A 23,671-nucleotide genomic window follows, 5' to 3' on the forward strand; every position below is an offset into this window, starting at 1 on the left:
TTATGTTCTGAAGATCTGCTCCCTCCGTGACTCCCTCATGCACTCATCCCTCATGCACTCATCCCTCCCCGGCACTTTTCCCTATGGCTGCAGGAGGTGCCATACTTGCACTATACCTCCTTCTTCACTGCAGTCCAGGGCCCCAAACAGGCTTTTCAAGTGAGAGACTGGGCATAGATTGGATGTTCGCTTCGCTGAGCCCCTTATCTCCGTCCGCACCAGTGACAGAGACCTCCCAGTAGCCACCCATTTCAGTTCTGTGTCACACTTCCATGTTCACATGTTTGTTCATGGCGTTATGTACTATACCCCCAAGATCATCTACAAATTGGAGGATCAACACCTGATTTTCCGACTGGGCACTCTCCAGTCAGATGGCATTAACATTGACTTTTCCGGTTTCTGTTAACATATTCTCTTCTTCCCCCCTCTGTTCACCCAGCCATTTCCCCCCCCCCCCCCATACTCCACCTATCACCTCCAGCAGTTGCGACCACACCCCTCCCTCACTCTTTTGTTCGGATACCTGCTGACATTTTTCCATACCTTGAAATGTCAGTTATGTATTGTTACCTTTGCTATATAAAGGACACTGCTTGACCTGCTGAGTTTCTCCATCAATCATGGTTTCTGCTGACTTTGTTGTTTCACTTTTTAATAATCATAACATTCCTGCCCTGTAGTTTATGAAAATGTTATTCCAGAATTTGCGAGTGTAACTTTTCTGATCGTGAGGGATAACGGATTTTATTTTATTTTTTTAACAGATCAATCAAACCAAATGTCTTAAACTTACAGTATTTATTAGTGACATTGACTGACTTTCTAGGGAACTAAAACTTGCCAAAAGTGAATTAGCCAACACTGCATTAACAACCACTGCTGAATAGTGTCTCTCTTACTGATGATCACATATTCCTTCCAATTCTATCTTTTGACTCCTTCAGGGGATAAAGTAAAGTTACACTGCGAGATCTTGCCTGCCAAGGATAATAGAATTTGATAAAGTATACCTAATTCATGGGGGCAGTATCACCTACAAATACAGTCCATATTTAAATAAGGGAATAATTGCATTGAAGCAGGTTATTTAGCCAATTCATGAGGAGGCAAATCGAGCTGGCTCAGTGATCAGGCCTGAGTTTCAATCATCGATTTTAGGACATTTTCAGCGGTCTTTCATTTGTCCAAAAACCTGCAGTGCCACTTAATCTTCATTAAAGGAATTGATGTGGTGGTCAGGTTCCGACTGCCAAAGTTCCTAAGAATACTTTTTAAGTTAAAAAATGAAAACCTTTAACGCACTATTCACCTTCGTTATTGTTAGCATTGCTGATCAAGAAATCTTCCTCTGCCATCTTATTTAGTCAAGAGGGGATTAATGTTGTTCAAATTTTTGGCAGTTTGTTGATTTTTGGATAATATAATCATTAGTAGACTTTGAATGCTGATGTTGTGTAAATTTGCAGTTGGCTGATAACTCAGACTTCCAGTCATAACTATAATCTTTAGAGTATTTGGAGTTCTTACACTGAATATACCAAATTAAGAAGCAGAATAAATACATTGTACTTCTTAGATATCCTATTAGGTACAGACACCTCCATGTCAGTGGTCTGAGCATCCTATGTTCAATACTATGATAATTCTCTCCTTTATTCAATGAAACAATAATGCAACCAGCATTTGTGACAATAAGGCCCTTGTAATTTGAACATGAGAAACAGAAGCAAATTGAGGTAATTTGGTCCTGCTTGCTTTTGCCTGCATCACCTTTCAGTGAAATGGTGGCTAATGCTTTTACTTTTCAATTACTTGTCTGATTTCTTCATCCCTTAATGGACTTGATCATGCTGTCCTCCACCAGCAGGAATGGACAGATCCACAAGTGAAATGTTGGGGGCCAGTCTTTTCTAAATCCTGTGGATTGCCACAAAAAAAAGTCAAAGTGCTGGAAGTTGAACACAAGTTTGTCTGAGGATCTGAGGATTTGGCACTGAGTTTTGAAATGGAACCTGGTTGTATTTAGCACCCTAAGATTTTTTTTTTATTGTTGGTAATGACTAGGTTTATTATCTATTATTTACAAGAAATTGTTATGATTAAATCAGACTTTGTTAGTTAAAATCAAAAATGCTAGGGAACAGGATTCAAATTTGACTATATTGGATGTGGATTGGGTCATGATTCTCAAGATGGTTACTAGCTCTTTGTTATGTTCTCAATATTGACTATTTCAGTTCAAAGTCGTACATAGAACACATTTGTCTAAGGCCAAATTGTTTTGTTTTTATTTTTATATGACTCACCGGTGTGACAGGTGTAAGAGCAGAGAAGCATCATTATGTCATATGTTTTGGGCTTGTACTAGTCTAGAAAAATACTGGAGAGGGGTTTTCCATACTCGTATCAAAATTTTTCAATAGATTTAACACCGAACCCTTTGGGGGCCATCTTCGTTACAAAGGGAGGGAATGATTCTTTGTCTCTGGTTCAGAATCACTCTGTTTCTTTTGCCTCTCTTTTGATGAGGCGAGCGATTTTACTTTTAATGGATGTTCCCCCACCTACTCATGAACAATGGTTGTGTGACATCATGTCCTGTTTGAATATGGAGAAGATTTGTCATACAATTAATAGAGGTATAGGATTCCAGAAGTTATGGGGGTCATTTATGACTCACTCTTACCTTATAATTTTACTCCAATGTAATTAAATTGTCTGACTTGTATCTTTTCCAGTTCTTTATTTTTTTTTAATCTTTGTTTTTCTTTTCATGCCAATCTTGTATAGAATCTGGTAATGTGGTTAGACAAGGGGTTTTAACTATATACTATATATTATATGTTATATGTTATATGGCGAGCTCTCCACTGGCCACCGTGACAGAGGTGCACCAAAGAAAAGGTACAAGGACTGCCTAAAGAAATCTCTTGGTGCCTGCCACATTGACCACCGCCAGTGGGCTGATAACGCCTCAAACCGTGCATCTTGGCGCCTCACAGTTTGGCGGGCAGCAACCTCCTTTGAAGAAGACCGCAGAGCCCACCTCACTGACAAAAGGCAAAGGAGGAAAAACCCAACACCCAACCCCAACCAACCAATTTTCCCTTGCAACCGCTGCAATCGTGTCTGCCTGTCCCGCATCGGACTTGTCAGCCACAAACGAGCCTGCAGCTGACGTGGACTTTTTACCCCCTCCATAAATCTTCGTCCGCGAAGCCAAGCCAAAGAAGATATATTATATATAAACTACAGTTTGGCGGGCAGCAACCTCCTTTGAAGAAGACCGCAGAGCCCACCTCACTGACAAAAGGCAAAGGAGGAAAAACCCAACACCCAACCCCAACCAACCAATTTTCCCCTGCAGCCGCTGCAACCGTGTCTGCCTGTCCCGCATCGGACTTGTCAGCCACAAACGAGCCTGCAGATGACGTGGACTTTTTACCCCCTCCATAAATCTTCGTCCGCGAAGCCAAGCCAAAGAGAAAAGAATTTAGAATATAAATTGTTAATATGATTTACAATGTATGTATGCAAGTGTTATATGGAATGTCTTATTTAGTTTGTGTAACTGTCCAAAACATCTTATTGATTTGTACCAGTTCTCAAATTAAAAAAAGTAATGGCTAGTGTCATTCCAAATTGTTAATACATATGAATTATCACCAACACATGTGGCAGTCGCTAACTACTGATTTCCATCCAGAGAAATACCCATTTATTCCAACTCTTCTGCCTTCTATTAGTGAACCAATTCACTATCCCTCCTAATACTTTACCCTGAACTCTTAGTATCTTTAATGTGAGATTATATGGTTCTATGTGCTGGAGAATGTCATGGGCTGTGAATGGAAAGGATCTAATTTGATCTCTTCTACTATCCTAACATTGATGTTTCATGGAGAGTCTTTGTCTTCAATAATAAATAAAGTTCAAAGTCAATTTTTTGACATTCAGAACAAAGGACATAGCCATTCTACTGCCTGTAATTAATACTAATTGAATAAAATTCATTATTTAATTAACTTGGTTTCACAAATTAATTTTTATAACTGTCGTGAATTAACTTTGAAGTGTAGTTGTATTCAGTAATTTCTCATGGCATTACTATAAACCAGCAGGAATTACTCTTCTCCATTCCCTTTAAATTACCAGTAGGTGAATTTTCAGATCCTGATCAAGGATGGTCAAATCTCTCTACTACTACTGGTCCAGCATAATATTCTTAATACTGTAAATGTTTACCAATTATAGACATGCATGCAATTCAACAGTGGAAAACAATTGATGCCTAAATGAAAATAATGCTGATCTGTAACTATATGTCAGCAGTTTGTTTAATTGGAATTTATTTTAAAAAAAACACACAGATCCTTAATGCTCATAAAAAAATGAATGCCATAGAGTTAATTAATGTTTCTGCTACTTATTTTGGAATCTGTTTCGAGCAGTGTTACTCAATATGGAAATTAGAAAGGTTAATTTGTAAAAAATGTGAAATGATGAGTATGGAAAGAGGGGGGGTTCTTGGCATTTCACTCTTCATGCTATTCTGATTATGTTGAGGAAGCTCACTGCATATTTTGTCCCTTTGTGGACAACGAATATTTATCCATTACATTTGTCAAAAATAAATAATATTTTAAAAAAATATTAAAAATTTTCTTACAATCCTATCCACTCAAACTGTTGTACAACCAGTAACTATTTTTGGTAAAGTTTCCCAGTCAGGCATTTGGATTTAATTTAAGGATCTACTTATGAGGTAATGTTCTAGGGCAATAAATTACTCCAAATTCTAACTGTTTAGTTTAATGCTAGTTAAGATTAGTCTTAAATGACAAATAAAAACGATTAAATTTTAAGAATGTTTGTCACATTACACCCAGTGCAGTAAGAATGGTTCTTCATAGCAGTCTAACAGGTTGGCAGTAACATTCATACAGCTGTGTAACATGGAAGAGCACAAATGAAAAATAAGAGTTACATGAAGGGTAAAGGTCAATAAGTGCAAAGCAGAGACAATGGGAGAGCACTGTTGTGAGGTTCATTCAGGAGATGGCTCTGGGAAAGTAACTGTATCAGCCCATACAGTGCTAGACAGTCCCTTCAAAAATCCATCCTTGTTTCCTTTCTATGAATACTTGAGTTAACCTCCAGCATTATCATTTAATTCATTTTCCTATTAATCAATTCTTCAGTAATAATATATTTATTATTAATTTTGTAGCCTTTTCTCTCTCAGTTTAGAATATTCAGCCTCTCATTCTTGTTGCAACTCCCCCCCCAAAAAAAATCAATTCTGTCTTTCTCTGACTATATTGGGGTTTTGAGTGCGATCATGATGTTGTTCATCACAGATAGCTGATTATTTCAGCTCCCACAATCCATTCAGGCCACCGACTAAACTTCGCCCTCTTGGTGTCCAAACAACCATCTTCTTAAAAACTGGAGAGTATAATGGTTCAACAGATTCAACATAATATAAAATGGATCATAATTAATAATTTGGTTCTGAGAACCTGGGCAATGCTGTGGCATAATACCAAGTATGATTAATTCCTGGGTCAATGTTGAGTAAATCTCTAAAATAATAGGCAAACTCATTAATTGCCAGGTCACAGAGGTGAACACATTTTGTAACATAATAGGGTATAATTCATTGCTGGGACACAGTCATGAATTGATTATTTACATAAAGCTAGTAATTGCATGCTGTTTGGATGCCTACATTTGGTACAGGAACAAAAGATTCTTGAAGTGCTGAGTGCAGATATATAAATTACTAAAAGCAGCAACATATTTTAATCCCCTGGATAAAGAAAATAAGGCACGGGAGAGGCTTCCCAATGTATAATGTCTTTCCTGCAAGCCACCATTCCTTTATATTGTGGCTGTTCTTATTTGAGCCTCCCATCAACATTAATCTCACTGAGCCAAACCTGTCTCATGGGCCTTGCCTATTATTGCAAACGACATCCCAACTTGGTTCAAGATCTCCAATGTTCCCTTTAAGTCTGTGATGTGATCAGTGCTTATTGCTGGGAAGTTTGTATTGACTTATCTGGAATCCAAAATGCGCCCAATTCATGAGGTCATTTGGGTCTCCACCGAGGATTTTCTTTTTCCCAATACTCCAGAGATTTCATCGTTATCATTCCCGACTATAGCTTTGTTTCAAGACTGATCTGGAAGTTCCCATTTGCCAGTGTTTAATTTGGGGGCTTAAGCTTCACTGAAAGATGAGGAATTTTTTTTATTACCAAGCATTATGTATAGTAGTCATCCTGCGCTTAAACAACAAAAAAAATATGAAATGTTACAAAAGGATATCCATATGTGAGAGAAATAAACTTCATAATGTAACACAAAAGATAAGTATGGTGGTTATATTCAGCAGGTCAGCAACATCTAGAAAGATAAACAGTTAATGCTTCTCATCGATAACATTTCATCAGAATGATGATTAACTATTGTCAATTCTGATTAAAGTCAAAAGCCTGAAACTTTTGATGAACTGCTTTCATCTCCACAGATTCTGGCTGACTTGCTGAGTGTTTCCACTGGTTTCTGTTTCAATTCCCAATATCTGTAATAGTTTGCTTTAAAAAAAAATTAAGTGATTTTTTTTTAACATTTATATTTGTAATTCATCTTTTGGTGCCCTTATTGTTTATCTCATGAACCACTCAAAACAGTGGTTTTCAAACTGCCCCCCCCCCCCGCCCAAACTCACATACCACCTTAAGCAATCCTTTGCTCATCAGAGCACTTATGGCTTCGGAATTGCTTAAGGTAGAATGTGAGTTTAGGGGGGCAGTTTGAAAACAGCTGACTCAAAATAACCACGAGAACACATAGAAGTGTCAAATTCTAGAAATAGTTTGCCATATTGTAGACAAAGTGGGGAACAAATATTTCTTCTACATAATTTAAGATTTTAGAGTGCATTTTCAGAGAATTTTGATGTAAAAAGGAAACCAGCCAAGTTACTTTTATCTCCACTTATAGCTTGTTTGCGGTAGACATTAGAAAATGAGTATCTGCTAGGATTTTCTGCCCTTTTAACATCACAATTTTTTTTTTTTTTCTTTGGCTTGGCTTCGCGGACGGAGATTTATGGAGGGGGTAAAAAGTCCACGTCAGCTGCAGGCTCGTTTGTGGCTGACAAGTCCGATGCGGGACAGGCAGACACGGTTGCAGCGGAAAATTGGTTGGTTGGGGTTGGGTGTTGGGTTTTTCCTCCTTTGCCTTTTGACAGTGAGGTGGGCTCTGCGGTCTTCTTCAAAGGAGGTTGCTGCCCGCCAAACTGTGAGGCGCCAAGATGCACGGTTTGAGGCGATATCAGCCCACTGGCGGTGGTCAATGTGGCAGGCACCAAGAGATTTCTTTAGGCAGTCCTTGTACCTTTTCTTTGGTGCACCTCTGTCATGGTGGCCAGTGGAGAGCTCGCCATATAACACGATCTTGGGAAGGTGATGGTCCTCCATTCTGGAGACGTGACCCATCCAGCGCAGCTGGATCTTCAGCAGCGTGGACTCGATGCTGTCGACCTCTGCCATCTCGAGTACTTCGACGTTAGGGATGAAAGCGCTCCAATGGATGTTGAGGATGGAGCGGAGACAACGCTGGTGGAAGCGTTCTAGGAGCCGTAGGTGGTGCCGGTAGAGGACCCATGATTCGGAGCCGAACAGGAGTGTGGGTATGACAACGGCTCTGTATACGCTTATCTTTGTGAGGTTTTTCAAAATCATAAATAAAGAGCTTATAATATCACAAATAAAGAGCTTATAACACCTGAAACATGGATAACTCTGCTATTTGGCTGATTTTCGTGAGTAAGATAAAAACACAATAATTTGCCTGAAATTGCAGGGTAGTTTTCCACCTTGGAGGGTGCGCAAATCATCCTTTTAATTAAAGCATTTTTGAAAGAGACCTATTTCTGGGCATTCTTTTTGTTTAGAAATGACTCGCCTGTCACCTGTCACAAAAACAGAAGGTTAATTTAAGCATAGTATTTAACATAAAATTGAAATTGCATGGTACAAGAGTTTGTACAAATCAGGTTGTAACCTTTCTTTGGTGTTTCACTTTTGAGTTTGCAATGCAGAACTGTTGCTTTTCCTAGGTGCGCTCGTGTTTTCTCTTCAAGGGAGATTTGGCTTTAGAATGGTTGAGGACGCTTCTTTGAGTCAATTATCTCATGAAATAAATCTCGCTGAACATGGATTTAAAAAAAAAAAATCTGAATAGTGGTAGCAGTAATGAGCTGAAGAAAAGAATGAAATTCTGCTTATGGCTGGCCTGAAAGAGAGCAGAGTGGTTTGTACGTTTATCATGGGGTGGAAGATCTTGCTCAGAATCTGAATCAGAATTCATTGCTCATGAAATTCACGTCGCGGTGGAATTACAAATGCAAAAATTGCTGTAAATTACATTTTTAAAAATAAATAAATGAAAGCAACCGAGGAAAAGTGAGGTAGTGAGAAAAAAAAACTAATACTGTAATGGCTATCTCCATGTTCTTCATGCCATGAAATTACATTTGCAGTCAGTCAGGTGCTGGGGTGCTCATGCTTTCAACTGAGCTTCGTGAAGAATGAGTTTGCACATATCTTGTGCAGTTCTCCTTTTGTGAATTTACTGGATTAAAGTTTTACCACATCAGTTCTCCAGTGATGATGGTTCTGCACAGTGTCAGGTCATTCCACATGTCTATCCAGCCCTGGGAGGATGGTTCCCCAACAGCACACCCACAGCATCATTGAACATACCTTTTAGCCTTTACCATCACAATGAAGAGAGATTTGTTGATGATGCCAATATTTTTAAATGCTCAAGATTATTTAATTATTAATCAAGGCAGTTAAAAAAGAAAGTGTTGATGCATTAATGTATGAAAATACTTAATGAAACCCAAAGTATTAATCCAAACATGAAAGGAAAGTGGCACATGAGTTATCATGTAAAGGCAGTGGCACACAAGTCGTCGTCTAAAAAGTAATGAATAATTAAGGTCATTGACACGTGTGTATATTCTTATCCCATGGTGAAAAGAGCAATTGTTAAATGGTGGCAAGTTTAAATTCCTCTGCATATCTCAAGACATAATGTATTCAAAAAATAAATAGCATGCTAATACCTCACAGCTGTTCTCCTTCCCCAAAATCAATGGGCAAGAGCCATTTGTGACAGGCCCATTCACTTAATGTGGGTTGTTTGACTGAGCTCCCCATCCTAATTGGCAGGGAATTGGCACAGATTCACACTCCACTGCTGGAGGTCCAGGAGGAGTCTAACATCACAGCAAAGTTGGCAAAATTCCAACAAGCAGCTGACAGCAAGTTCAAGACTTCTGCATCGGTGTACGTACATTTGCAAATGCCAGATTTGCCGGTACCCAAGCTCAAAACTACCAGCATTGCCAAGCATCATGCAGCCTACAGCTGTGCTTGTTTGCAGATTATTTACATTGGACAATGAAGATATTGCTTCCAGAACACTTTTTATTGGATTTTGAGCTGATAATCACGAAAATCACCTTAACATTTTCCTATCGTGTACTTTTTTTTTAGATATAGCATATTTTTATGATTTCCTGTCACATTTTAAGTCTACTTCAAGCATATTGTTCATCCATCATCATCGATGAAGACCTCAAAACAATTAGTCACTTTAAGATTGGATGTGGTGTGTCTGAGGATGACTGGTCAAACCAATTCGGGCACTGAATGTCCTGGCATATCTTGTAGTATATGGTATACGGCAGTTGTTGTGCTGGTGCCTCTGGACTTGGGCAGTTCGCGTTTATTTTGTGCTTCAGCAATGTGCCTTGCTTCGTAAGCTTGACAACCCATGTGGATAAGACTGCACCAGTTTTGTGCCAGTGCATTCCAGGTGGTCGTGACTATGTTTAAGCGACTACAGGGAGTCCTTTAGTGTGTCTTTGAAACATTTATTCTGCCCTCCATGCGAGCGTCTCCCAGTAGAAATTTCCCCAAAAATGAGCTGCTTGGTATGAGCTCGTCTGGCATATGGATGACATGACCTGCCCAGTGGAGCTGTGCTCTTATCAGCAGTGTATGGACTGATGGTAGACTTGCTCGAGTCAGAATTTCAGTGTGTGGTACTTTATCTAGCCATCTGATGCCTAATATTCTGCGTAAATAAGTCATGTGAAATGGTTGAGCTGTCTTGCATGCCTTCGATACACAATCCACATTTCACAAGCATACAGAAGGGTAGTGAGTACCATGGCTCTACAGATCTTCAGTTTTGTTGCTGGACTGATTCCTTAATGTTCCCATACAGTGAAACAAAGCAGAACTTGCCTTTGCTATTCTGCAGTTAACTTCTGTAACAATAGTCAATGCTCAAGAGAGGGGGCTTCCAATGTACATGAACTGGTCCACTGCCTGTAGTTTCAGACCTTTGCGATTTTGGGTTCTGTGTACGGAGCATGAGGTACGTGACTTCAGTCTTTTTAACCTTGATGGTGAGTCCAAAGTTGATACAAGCCATACTGATTTGCATTTCTGACTCTGAGCCAGCATACAGGACACAGTCATCACCAAAGAGGAAGTCTCTCAGAACAGTCTCCTTCACTTTGTTAATAGCTTGAAGTCTTCTCAGGTTGATGAGCTTCCCATCCACTCTGTACTTGAGGCTGATTCCACTAACACTGCTCTGGAAACATCATTCAGCATGGCAGTAAATGTTATGTTATGTGGGTATAAGCACACAGCCCTGCTTGATGCCATTGGTGACTGGGAATGTCTCAGAGAATTCTCTGTCATCCGGCACTCTGGCCATAATGGAACTGACATACCATCCGAAAGAATTTGGCGGGGCAGCCGAACTTTGATTTTTAGATATTGCCTATTTTTGTGATTACCTTTGATATTTTCAATCTACTTCAAGCATATAAAGCCATGAAGTGCCACATGTCATTGAAAATTAATTTTCTGCATTTCTCCTTTGGACTTCTTCCCTGCTGATCTGGGTGCAGTCAGTGACATACATGGTGGAAGGTTTTGCCAGGACATTGTGACCATTGAAAAATGGTATCATAGCAATTGGAATCCATCAATACAGCCTGACTATTGTGTGACACTTACACAAGAGGCATCAGATGCTGAGTACAAATGAATATCAGTGGCAAAACATTTTATGATCATTTAAACTAATGGAATGTGTCAACATAATTATTTGATTAAGCACGCTAAATTCAATAAAAGTTGATGTTTCTCCAACTTCCAATGTGATCCAGCGTATCTGAAATTATCTTTGTGTTCAGCCTGAAGTTTATCATAATCACCAATTTTTTTTTGTCAGGAAGTAAACCTTTTGGGACAAAAAAAAATTGTCAGGTGATAATAAACGACTTTGTTAATGGGAAGGTAATTGTGACAGTTTCATTAAGATTATAAGAGTGGCAGAGAGGATCACTGGAGTCTCCCTCTCTTCCCCACCCCCTCCAACATGATCCACTGCTGTTCACTCTGCTGACCCATGAATATGCAGCTACCCACAGCTTGAACTACATCATTAACTTTGCTGCCGACACAACCGTAGTGGGTCTGATCAATAAGACTGATGTGTCAGAATACGGAGATGAGGTGCAGTCGCCAACAGACTTGTGTAGAGCCAACAACCTGTATCTGAACATTAAAAAGCAAGAGATGGTTGTCGACCCGGGAGACCGCGCTCTGCTGACTATTGAAGGCTCCACCGTTGAGGTCGTCAAGAGTATCAAGTTCCTTGGAGTGCACTTGGTGGAGAATCTCACTTGGTCCCTTCACATCAGCTCCATTGCCAAGAAAGCCCAGCAGTGCCTCTGTGTCCTATGAAGGCTGTTTATCTCCCACCCTCAATCCTCACTACATTCTTCAGAAGATGTATCAAGAGCATCCCATGCAACTGCATCTCTGCCTGGTTTGGAAGCTATACCTCCTCGGACCACAAGACCCTGCAGAGGATGGTGAAATTAGTGGAAAAGATCATTGGGGGGCTCTCTTCCTACCATGAAGGTCATGTACAATACTCTATGCAGGCAGGAAAACAAAAACATTGTGAAGGACTCCACACACCTCTCTTGTAAACTGTTCTTCCTTTTGTCATCTGGTTGGAGGTACTGCAGCACTTGGGCCTATACGTCCAGATTGGGCAACAGCTTTTTCTTCCAAGCCGTCTGACTTCTGAACTCCCAGAACATTTGGGGACAGGGTACTGTGGACTGACTTAATATTTTAAATGTGTTGAACTTCTATGTTTATTTAAATATGCTCTGTGCCCCTGGAGAAATGCTGTCTTGTCTTTATCGTGCAAGCATGGTATGAACGATAAATAAAGGTGACTGGACTTGAAGTGGGTGTAGAAAATCATGGAGGAGCCCTTCCACCCTGCACACAGCATCTTTCAGCTGCTCCCATCAGGGAAGAGATACAGGAGGATCAGAGGCAGCACCACCAGGCTGAGGATCAGCTTATTCCCATGGGCAGTGAGAACGCTGAACCACCAAAGAACTCTCATTTGTACAAAGTAAAATTTATATATTTATTTTTATAGATAAAATTCTTGTCCTGCATATGTATTATTTGTCTATGTATTATGTCTGGATTTGTGTCTGCATATTTTGCACCAAGGACCAGAGAACGCTATTTTGTCAGGTTATACTTGTACAATCAGATGACAATAAACTTTTTCCTATACCTGCTGAGTTCATACAAAGAATTTATTAACTATTAACCCAGTTTTGAAATAGAATACCATTAAGTGAAAAGATATTCTTCATTATTGGCATTGAAATATTGCGTATAAAATATATAACCTACAACCAATTCCCTCCCCCCCATATGTTTTGAAAGGTGGGAGGAAACCTGTGCAGCTGGAAGAGAGAGAGAGATTAATCTTAATCAAAACTTGTATGTGTGTGGGTCATAATGTGAGAACATTACTCATGGATTCTCCAATTTTTTTTTTTTTAAAGAATTGGATGGCATAAAAGACTCTCAATGTAATTAATTTTCACTTTCAATTCCAGAGCCACCTCTTTTACAACCTTTTCAAATGAACTCAGCAACACACAGAACTAAAAACTTATTTAAAGTTCCTTGAGCATATTTTTCAATCCACAGTTTGCCAGTTTAACACCAGAACTGAATGTGCTATTACAACTCTCGTCTAACCTTTCATAACCAGTCCTGTCAATAATTTCTATTAGTCAACATGAACATTTCCATTTTAAAATTAAACACTACCTTGTCCAATTGCTAATTTTTTCTTGTTGTTTCTCTGCTTTTGTCTGTATTGGGCAGCTTTTATTGTCTTCCAGATACAAGTTATTTAACTCAATATTTTTGTATTAGTTTTCAGGGAAATAAAGGTTATTTGCCAAAGAAAGTTTAGATTAGAAAAAAAAGCAGATTTCTTGATGTATTTTGAAGGATTTTTTGAAGTAAGTGTGATTGCCAATCCCAGAAGCAGATTGAGCTGGCATAAGCTTAAAGAATTTGATTGATGAGAATGATTCTTTGTTACTGAATGAAAAATATTAAACCAAAAACAAATCAATATGTTCCCTGTTCACTAATGCTTTTGGCAGCATTATTGAGCCTTGACATAATGAAATTTTCCTGCATGTACATGCACATGCGTGATTTCATCCAAGCTTTTCAATTCATAATCCCAAATGCACAGCTGTTTGCAGCAAGATGAACTAAATGTGTTCTCACTGTATTAATATTAATGTCAAATATTTCAGCATCAATCTAGTTGGTATTCAAGATCAATTAAATCAAAGAGATGTGTTATTAGATGTATTGGCAAACTAAACTGTAGATGTGGTGGATTTGATACTCGGTTATTATGAATAGTGCCTTGGAATCTTAACTGAAGGCCCAATTGTCAACTCGTTAGTATTTTAGAATCCACATTAAGTGTGAAAAAGGTTACTGAAGGGAACCATTTAGGATTAGGTCATAGTAAAACATTGAAATCATGTCACTGTAATGATCTTTATGAACTGTTTGCTTTCCTTTCTAGATATCCAAAATGAATATTTGAAGAATTCAAAGATCTTGAAGATCATAAAATAGATGAATTAAGCCAAAGTAAAACAATTAGCAAACTTGTCCTTTACCTTGGTAAAGATTTAGAACTGGAACACGTGTCCTAATTTAGACATACAAATCACATGGTAACAGGCCCTTTTGGCTCACGAGCCCATGCCGCCCAAATACATCCAATTGACCTGCATCTCCTGTATGTTTTTGAACAATGGGAGGAAACCAGAGCACCTGGAAGAAACCCACACCGACATGGGGAGAACGTACAAACTCTTTATAGATAGCACGGGATTCTAACCCCAGTCCCGGTCGCTGTCATTGTAAGTGTTGCTCTAACCATTATGCTGCCTCTATAATCTATTACAATGAATCATGGTGTTGTACAGCACAAAGCAGATCCATAATACTTACTTCTACTAATCCCAGTTACCTATATTTAATCTGTTGTCACAGTTCAATTGAACGTCAAGGTGCTTATTTTTGTGGGCGTACCTACCTCTACAGGTACTTCTTTCCACATTTCAATCATCTCTTTGGTGGGGGGGGGGGGGTAGGGGGAACAATCCTTCTTTGACCTCCAACTGAAAGATTGATTTAAAGGCATCCTTGGCAAGTCTGGTGTTTATTGCTCAGAATGTGGCAGTCTTCTTGAAGTGCAACCACTCTGAGTGATGCCAATTTTCAAACAATGCAGTCAGATCAGGAATTCCTGGAGCTCACTTCAGCAATGAAGTGAGCGATGAGTGTACAAATGGGATTTTCTGTGCTACAAATCGTATTTAAATCCTACAAGAGAAAAATGTAATTTGGAGAGAAGACAAGGGTTGAAATAATTCATATCAGTATAAAATTGCACTGAAAGGTAAGCACAGGCATTTTCATTGAAATAGCCTGTTATAATTTTCATATATATCCTAGTTGTTGAGAAATTCATAAAACTCAATTTACAATCTCCATTTGCAATCACTGATACAAAGGCATGCACAAAAATCTTGTTTGGAATTTAGGGCAAGGTTATACCCAAAACATAATTGGAGTTGCACTGTGATTTAGCATTCTTCGAAGAGTTAATGCCTAACACAATATTCAGCTTATTTTTCATTCATTCTTGCCTAAATTTCTGAACAGTCGAGCAACTGCTGATAATTGCTTAGTAATATTTCAGTGAATCTACTTAAAGAGCAAAAGGAACAGGGAACGCTCCTGTCAGAGATCATCATCAGGATCCACACCACCCAGCGCGAGCACACACACACTCTCTCTCTCTCTCTCTTCTTGCTGCAACCATCAGGAAAGAGGTATAGGTGCCATAAGACTTGCACCACGTTCAGGTACAGTTGCTAACCCCCCCCCCCCCCCACACCATCAAATTCCTGAAAAACCAACTCAGTCATGGACTTATTCAAGAACTCTTTCCTTTGTACTTAATTGATTTTTTCTATCTCTGTTTTGCATTGTCAGCTTATTTACATTTCTTTATATTGTGTAGATTGAGTCAGGTTTTTTTTTCCATTGCCAATAAGTGGTAATTCTGCCTCACCTGCAAGAAAAAAGAATCTCAGGATTGTATGTGATGTCATGGATGTACTCTGACAATAAATCTGAAAGGTGCACCCAGAGCAGAATTATCTCATGCCAACTCATTCAACTTTATAACTGGAAACAATGTTTACAGTAAAAGGAGTGAAAAACGGAAGTCTGCAGATGCTGTGGCTATAGTAAAACACAAAAATGCTGCAGGAATTCTGGACTCGCAGCATTTGCAGGATGTAAAAATATGTTTACCTCCTGTTTCAGGCCTGAGACCTTCTTCAAGGTATGAACAGAAAGCAGGCAGGCTTTTATATATTTGGTTAGATACCTATCTCCTATAGATGCTCTGAGACCTGTTGAATTCCTCCAGCATTTTTTACTAGAAAAGGAAAAAGATGGGTAAACAATTAAATCCAACAAACAAAAACCAAAAATCTTTAACATGTGTTTCATTTTTAATTTGAAGTCAGTAGAAATTATAAAGATTTTGCATCAGTACTTAATTTCTGTAAAACATTTTTTTTCTCTCATTCTCTCCCACCATCCTCTCGCCTGAGGGCCTGTGCTTTGCCCCTCCTCCCATTTTGTCATATCTTGACGAAGGGCTCAGGCCTGAAATGTCGATTATATATCTTTATTTTTTGTGACAAAGAATGCTGTGTCTTGCTGTGTTTCTCTAGTATTTTTGCATAAAGTACAATCATGGCACCTGCAGATTTTCTTGTTTTAACACAATCTTTTCCATCCCCAGGTTGGTAGAATTGTTCTGCTTTAACAGAAAAAAAGTTATTTGACCCATTTGGTTTGAAGAAAGAAGTAAATTTAACCAATTTATCTGCAATTGTAGAATCCAAATGCCTTCCCATGGAAAAATAAAATAACCCATCAAAATTTAACAGAAAAATTAGCATTATAACAAACTGAGTCACAATATTCGTGGAGATGAAAAAGAATTTTGAAAAAAATTAAAAATTATGCCCATAGGAGATATTTCATGGTTAAGATCCTTTTAATGCACATGTAGCATATGGGTCGTTATTGTGAACAAATGGGTTTGCTTTTGGGATAAATTGAATGGTGGAATTTATAGTCAGAAGCTTTTAAAATTGGATTCATGCACGATGTAAAAAAAAAAGCAACACATAGGAATGCAGACCGTGATGCACAATAATAAAAAGCTGTATCACCAATGCAAGTGATGTCATAGAATAATAAGAATACTTGGAAATTGTTGGCTACCCGCAGTTCTAGTTCACCACAGCACCAAATACCCTGAATATGCCTGGGATTGTCTGATCTCAGAAGCTAAGCAGGTACGGGACTGGTCAGTACTTGGAGGGGAGTCCGTCCAGGAGCACTGGGTGCTGTAGGTTTCTGTGAGGGCCGTGGGACAAAATGGCGACTGTCTGCCTTACAGTAGACAAAAGTTAAAGAATTTCATCTGTTCATTTAGAATGTAGTATGATGTAACAATTATTGATCCTTTACCTTTACACATGCTCAGTCAAAAGCAGATGCCTGAGCTAATTTACTGATTTTCCACACTCTGCTGTTGGATTCACTCTCACCTGTACCCCAGGGATAATTGACATGCGGATATGGTCACAAATTGGAATGAAAAATCAATGTGTAGGTAATTAGTGCATTCATTTCACTTAATGTTTTAATTATTTGAATCTAAGGTATTTTCCATTAATATTGTTTTATATTCCATTTTTAATCATTTAAAGTGATTTGTATTCATTATAATGACCCTGTCCTATGAGAAGGTTTGTTAGCTTGTCAAGGAGGCATGGCCTCAGGATGGGTCATCTACATGCCATTTTGGTGCCTGCTGTGCCATGATTGGACAACCCTTGGATCTCCACATCCACAGTTAGCATAGTGGTTAATGCAATGCTGTTATAGTGCCATGCAATGCTGTTAAACCTGACACTCTCTGTAACGAGTTTGCTCATTCTCCCCACGTCGGTGCGAGTTTCCTCTGGGTGCTCCACTTTCCTCCCACCCTTCAAAATGTACATGTTTTGTAGGACAATTGGGTGGCATGGGCTCATGGGCCTGTTACGATGATGTATGTCTATGTTTATTTTTAAATTAAAAATTCAAAAACATTTAAATTATTATATTTTTTATTAAAATATAATTTTCAATCCTTTCATATGAGCATTGTGGTTGGAAAGCCTCAGTTGCAGCATTGGTTCAGAACCATCCTACTCATCAGCTAAGGGCAATAAATTCTTGCATTGCAAAAAAAAGTTGAAAATCTATGGCACGAGAAAAAAGTTGCATATCTTATAATTTGACAAAATTGTTGTGAGATCCTGATACCAAAACCTTGGGTAAAACCAGACCACAGGCAACAGTGGAAAAACAAGTGTTAGTTGAGAGATGGGCAACAGAATTTTGGGTGATATCAGTGGAGAGCAGAACCTAAGGAGGCTGGCTTACAGTCCCTGAAACCATCAAATGAAGAAATAAAACTGGCAAAGCCACGGCACCACATAAACACACAAATTCCAAATATAACTTTTTTGGCAAGTTTTCATTAGAAATCAATGGAAAAGAATGAAAAGCTCATTATAAATTTAAGAGGAGAAACACTCTTGGCATTTAAAAGATATTTAGACAGGGATAGAAAAGATGTCAAGGTATATGGGCCGACTGCAGGCAAGTGGGGCTACCTCAAACGTATAACTTGGTGAGCTGGGCTAAAGGGTTTGTTTCAATGCAGCACATCTCTGACTTCATGATGCTCTATTTCTATCAGCCATTCAAGTTTTTTTTTAAATTATTTTCTGTTGATCTAAGTGGAAAGACTAAAGATTTCACGTGAAATCTGCACTACTTGAGAAGACCGTTCAGTATGAACAGGCACATAATTAGTGGTGGATGGTTTCTTTCTGGTAGTTGTTTTAGTGTAGAAGCAGAAGATGTAAACCGTGCTGTCTTCACAGTCGGTTGGTCAGCTGAGCCTAAATTCAGTACATTCTCTCCACACTGAAAACTTCTGACGGAACATAATGTATAGCTAAAGGATTAATTACTACCCAGAAATTAATCAATTATGCTCATCGACTTAAAACAAAGTGTTAATGCACATACCAGTAATTTTTGTGTGATGAGATTTGTGAGCTGCTTCAAATCGCATTTTGATGCTTTGAATAGACCATATGGGCCAATTAAAGTTCTTCACGGTTTCAGTCACAGGGAAAAAAAAAGTCTTGCAAACACCTTGAATAATTAGAAGATCAGAGCTTACCATAAATTTTCTCTGGTGTTGCTATGCCTTACAAGTGAAGATGAATCCTTTACCTTGAGGTACTAACAGGAACCCAGAAAATTGCTTTCTGTGTAAAATAGTATAGAACCAGCATGAAATAGTTCAGGCATCTGGCCTTGCTGCAGCTAGGGGATAAACTGTTTTATTTTCTCATTACTGTCTAAGTGTAGATAACAGTCATATATCACACATCCTTTGGTTCTTTGAGGCATAGTTTAGCAACACAAACATAGTGAACCATCATGGAAATCTCATACCATCAGGTTTGAATTTTCCAATCGAAATACCATGTAAACTTGCTTCCTTCTGCCTTTCTCATTTAAAAAAAAGTGTCCTGGTAGGTTAAATATTACCACTAAGGTATTTATTTAGGATGGCATGGTTAACAAAATCTTATTACAGTACCAGTGACCTGGGCTTGAAACTGACACTGTCTGTCAGGAGTTTGTATGTTCTCCATGTGCCTCTGTGGGTTTCCTCTGGGTGCTCCAGTTTCCTCCCATCCTTTAAAACATTTGTTGATAGTAGGTTAGTTGTGATATTTGGGCAGCAGCGACTCGTGGGTTGGCAGGGCCTGTTACCATGCTGTATAGTTAAATTAAAATTAAATTATTGAATAACCAAAAACTGGCTATTAATGACTAATATTTGTGAGAGTTTCTTAATTTTAACAATGAAGTACAGACACTTTTTTAAAAAGAAAGCAGTCTATGAATGACAAAAATGACTCACACCTGATTAAGCTGGTCCCTTCAGATGATCTGTGCCATACCAGTCTTTACCCTCACCAGAACATCCTTCAACTTTTTGTAGCACATCCACAGTTGAACAAATACATGTCTGCTATTCCTAATCTAGATGTATCATTCTTAATTTGCTCTATATTTATTAGCTGTTAGGATTTTTTTTTTTAAGAATTAAACCTCTTGATTTTATGTGAATGGCTTTTTGGAAGAAATCCAGTATTGGATTTTAAAAATCTTTAAATTATCTTTTGGATATATAAATGATTATCTTGCATTTTTGGCCCTACATTATACACTCGCATGCAAGTATAAGCATCGAGTTAAATATGTATCTTATCTTCATTTACTTCCGCAAATATTTTCATTCCCACCAGGTCATCACTCTGTCTTCTCATTTTCAGAGAAAGAACCCCAGCTTGTTCAAACGTTCCAAATGTATACAAATCTCAGTTCTGTTAAGCTATTCAAAAGACTTTATTGGAGACATAACCTTTAATATATGCAGGTACTCCCTGACTTGTGATTGTAATTGGGACTAAAGGATCAGTCATATCAAAATGGTCATAAGTTGGAAATTTTGCCTGCGCACGTGGAGAAATTGAAGTCTTACAGCAAACTTTTTAATCAAATGTCGTATTTGACAAACGATAACAAGAATACAGGGCATCTCAGAGCCAAAATATGCATGCGTACTTTGTTAGTTGGCGTCCCAGGGTCCATAGGCTGGGTGTAACCATCTTGATTCTTTGACTCATACACAGTGGGTTCATGTATTGGAGTTCAGTTGGTTAAGCACCCTGACGATATTGAATTAAAGCTGCGCCCAGCCTATGGACCCCGGGATGCCGACTAGCAGAATAAGTATGCACATTTTGGCTCTTGCATGCCCTCCATCCCTGTTAAAATTTGTCAAATACAACATGTGAATCTTATTTTTTTCTTATATGCATGTTTTTAAAATTCAGTTGTATGTGCAGATGGATGCAAGTCACATAGATCACAAGTTAGGGAGTACCTGTACAGTAGTTCTGTGAAGTGGAATTATTCATATCACCCTGAAGTGGCCTACCATTCCATATAATTTTCATGTATTTTCTTTGTTCTTTTTCAGCTTTTTCTTTACCTTCAGAAAAGCCAAATACCTTCTCACCCTGTAAAAAAAAAAAAAATCTGTTCTACCTGGTTCTCTCTGTATTTTTAAAAAAAAGAGAATAGCTGAATTAAGGGAGAGAATTTGAATTAAATTATTATCTCGACTCCAATACAGTGAAAAAAGTTTCCAGGCAAGTCAACTATCTTTGAGTGCAACAGGTTGTACAAAATAAAACAGAAGTGTATAGTGTTGCAGAGAAAAAGTTCAATTAAAACAGGATAATTTTGCTTTTGTGAGATCCATTCAATAGCCTGATAAAAGGGAAAAATCTGACCTTGAATCTGATGGTATTTTCAAACTTGTGCATCTTCTACATCATGGAAGGGGGAAAAGAGTGTGAGCAGGGTGGAATGGATCTTTTAATATGTTGCCTGCACTCCTGAGCCAGTGGGAAGTGTTTGTTTTCCATGAATGCCTGAACTGTATTCACTTCTCTCTGCAGTTTGTTGTGTGGTTGGGCAGAGGAGTCTCCATACCAAGCTTTGCAGGATACCTTCCATAGCACATCTAAAAAATTTAATAAGAAACACTGGGGATAGGTGAACTCCTTCAAATTTCCAAGTAGTAGCCATGGTTCTCTGCCTTGGCTATACAATCAATATCGTTGGACTTCATGTGAACTCCATGAAAAAAAAACTGATGACCTCCATTCATTTATCTGCAATATGATTTGGAGGGTTTCAAAAAAATAATCTTAATGTTTTATGTTTGCATGATCTCTGGCAAGAAATGTGGTGATTGGTGTCAAAATGTCAGATCATGCAATTCCAAATTAATGATTTCATCGCTTTCTTTTCCAGTTAAATTTATTTAATTACAAAACTAGATTTGTGTTGTCCAAAGTGTGAAAGATGAAAGTCTGTAGACATTGTGATTATAGTAAAAACACAGAAATGCTGGGAGGAACTCAGCTGGTCGGGTCTTGCAGCATCCATAGGGGGTAAAGACATATTATCAACATTTCAGGCCTAAGGACTCAGGCTCAAAACATCAGTTAACAAGATCTAGGAACAGAAGTAGGCCCATTGACCCATTGAGTCTGCTCCACCATTCTAATCCATTGTCCCACTCAGCCGCACTCTCTGGCTTTCTCCCTGTAATCCTTGATGCCCTGACAAATCAAATACCTGTCAATTTCTGCCTTAAATACACCCAATATTCTTGCTTCTACACCTGCCTGTGGCAGTTCCACAGACTTACGACGCCCTGACTAAAGAAATTGTTCTGCATCTGTTTTAAATCTAGACTCTGCTCCCATGGGAAACACCATGGCCACATCTTGTCTGTCCAAAATGCCTCTATGAAGTCATCCCTCACCCCTCTGTACTCAGAGTACAACAATTCCTCATATGCTAACCCTTTCATTTCTGGTATCATTCCAGTAAGTCTTCTATGAACTCTTTCCAATACTAGCATGTCTTTTCTAAAATAAGGCACCCAAAACTGAACACAGTATCCCAAGTGAGCTCTCACCAGTGCTTCCTAGAGTCTCAACATTACATCCCTGCTCTTTTCCTCCAATCGACCTTGATGAGGGCTCAGGCCCAAAATGTTGGTTTTATATCTTTACCTCCTATGGATGCTGCAAGACCTACTGAGTTCCATTAGCAATCCTGTGTTTTTACTGTGTTGTCTAAAAGCTTAGCCAGAAATGACATATGGTTAAATACGGCTACAGATGTGCCTAAATGCATTTCTTGTTCACAAAAAAAACTTAGCAATGACATTGGGCATGAGATCTCAAAACGCACATTCACACTGTAGGTGACTGTTTACATATCTATTGTGATTTTGTTGGTGAAATGATAAGAGGAAAAGCCAAATATTTTGAATTGCAGTGTGCAATTGCAGTGAAGCTTTCTGCTTGATACATTATTCTTTCATTAATTTGACACTTGAATGCTTTTGTCTTTCACGTACTTTCCTTGAACTTAGTGACTTGCCAAAGCATTTCAAAGGACCATTTAAGATTAGTGGGTTTGGACATACATGGCCCAGAGCAGAAGAAAATTACAGATTTCACTAAAGGATAGGAGAGAACCATATGGGTTTCAGCAGCTGACAACTCAGTCCTCTTCACTGTCCAAGCTTTTGGAAATGAGGCAAACATTGCAATGTAAGTGAACAAGGCAGACGCATGACTCATCATGGAAGCAATATGGGAAACAGCAAAAAGTGGCATTTTGATCGACTCGGACGAACACTCTGTAGTACAAAAGGGCTGTAACATCTAACATTATCACCAATCACTTTCAGGATGTCTGGCTTCTCATCAATGACTAAGGATAGTCGAAGTGGCACTGGTAAATGATGAAAGGAAGATGTACCAGCACCATCCATAGGGAAAGAGAACAGGCAGGCAGTGCAGGTTACTCCTGGGTTACTCCATTCCCCTCAGTAACACAAATACCATTTTTACCAGTTTAGGGGGATGACTTACCAGGGACAAGCTATGGCAGTCAGGTCAATGACACAGAGTCCGGTTCTATGGCTAAGTGAGGGAAGAGGCAAGCTGTAGTGGTAGGGGATTATATAGTGAGGGGAACAGATAAGAGGTTCTGTGGAAGAGATTGAGAATCCCAAATGGTGTGTTGGGGTCCAGGGTATCTCCGATTGAATTCACACCATTCTCAGGAGAAATGGTGAAAGGTGTTATGGGATCAATGTCTTGGGTATGAAGGGTGATGAGGTTCTTCAAAGAGAGTTCAGCATGTTAGATGTGAAGTTAAAGACTGGGTCGTGATCTCAGAATCGTTACCTGTGCCACATACTACTGAGGTTAGAAATAGGAAAATAATGCAGCTTAACACATGACTGAAGAGGTGGTGCCGGAGGGAAGGTTTCAATTTCTAGATCATTTGGCTCTCTTGCAGAGAAGGTGGGA

The 23,671-nt window shown here is 38.8% G+C and overlaps 1 protein-coding gene and 1 long non-coding RNA gene across 9 annotated transcripts in view; one reads left to right on the plus strand and one right to left on the minus strand.

The window, feature by feature from the left end:
• Positions 1-23,671, plus strand: part of LOC138751912 (leucine-rich repeat-containing protein 4C-like) — a 568,103-nt gene that overhangs the window by 150,927 nt on the left and 393,505 nt on the right. The window lies entirely within an intron of this gene.
• LOC138751904 (uncharacterized) overlaps positions 19,270-23,671 on the minus strand; it is a 51,729-nt gene continuing 47,327 nt past the window's right edge. The window contains exons 4-5 of one of the 2 annotated variants that reach the window (XR_011350256.1): positions 20,704-20,785; positions 19,270-19,392 (exon numbers count right to left, since the gene is read on the minus strand). This is a non-coding gene — a long non-coding RNA (uncharacterized lncRNA). Of the gene's footprint in view, positions 19,474-20,703; positions 20,786-23,671 lie in introns of both variants that reach the window. The other variant, XR_011350254.1, reaches the window with a different exon arrangement.

This window comes from Narcine bancroftii, chromosome 1 (assembly GCF_036971445.1).
Source record: "Narcine bancroftii isolate sNarBan1 chromosome 1, sNarBan1.hap1, whole genome shotgun sequence".
In the NCBI taxonomy this organism is placed as follows: Eukaryota; Metazoa; Chordata; class Chondrichthyes; order Torpediniformes; family Narcinidae; genus Narcine; species Narcine bancroftii.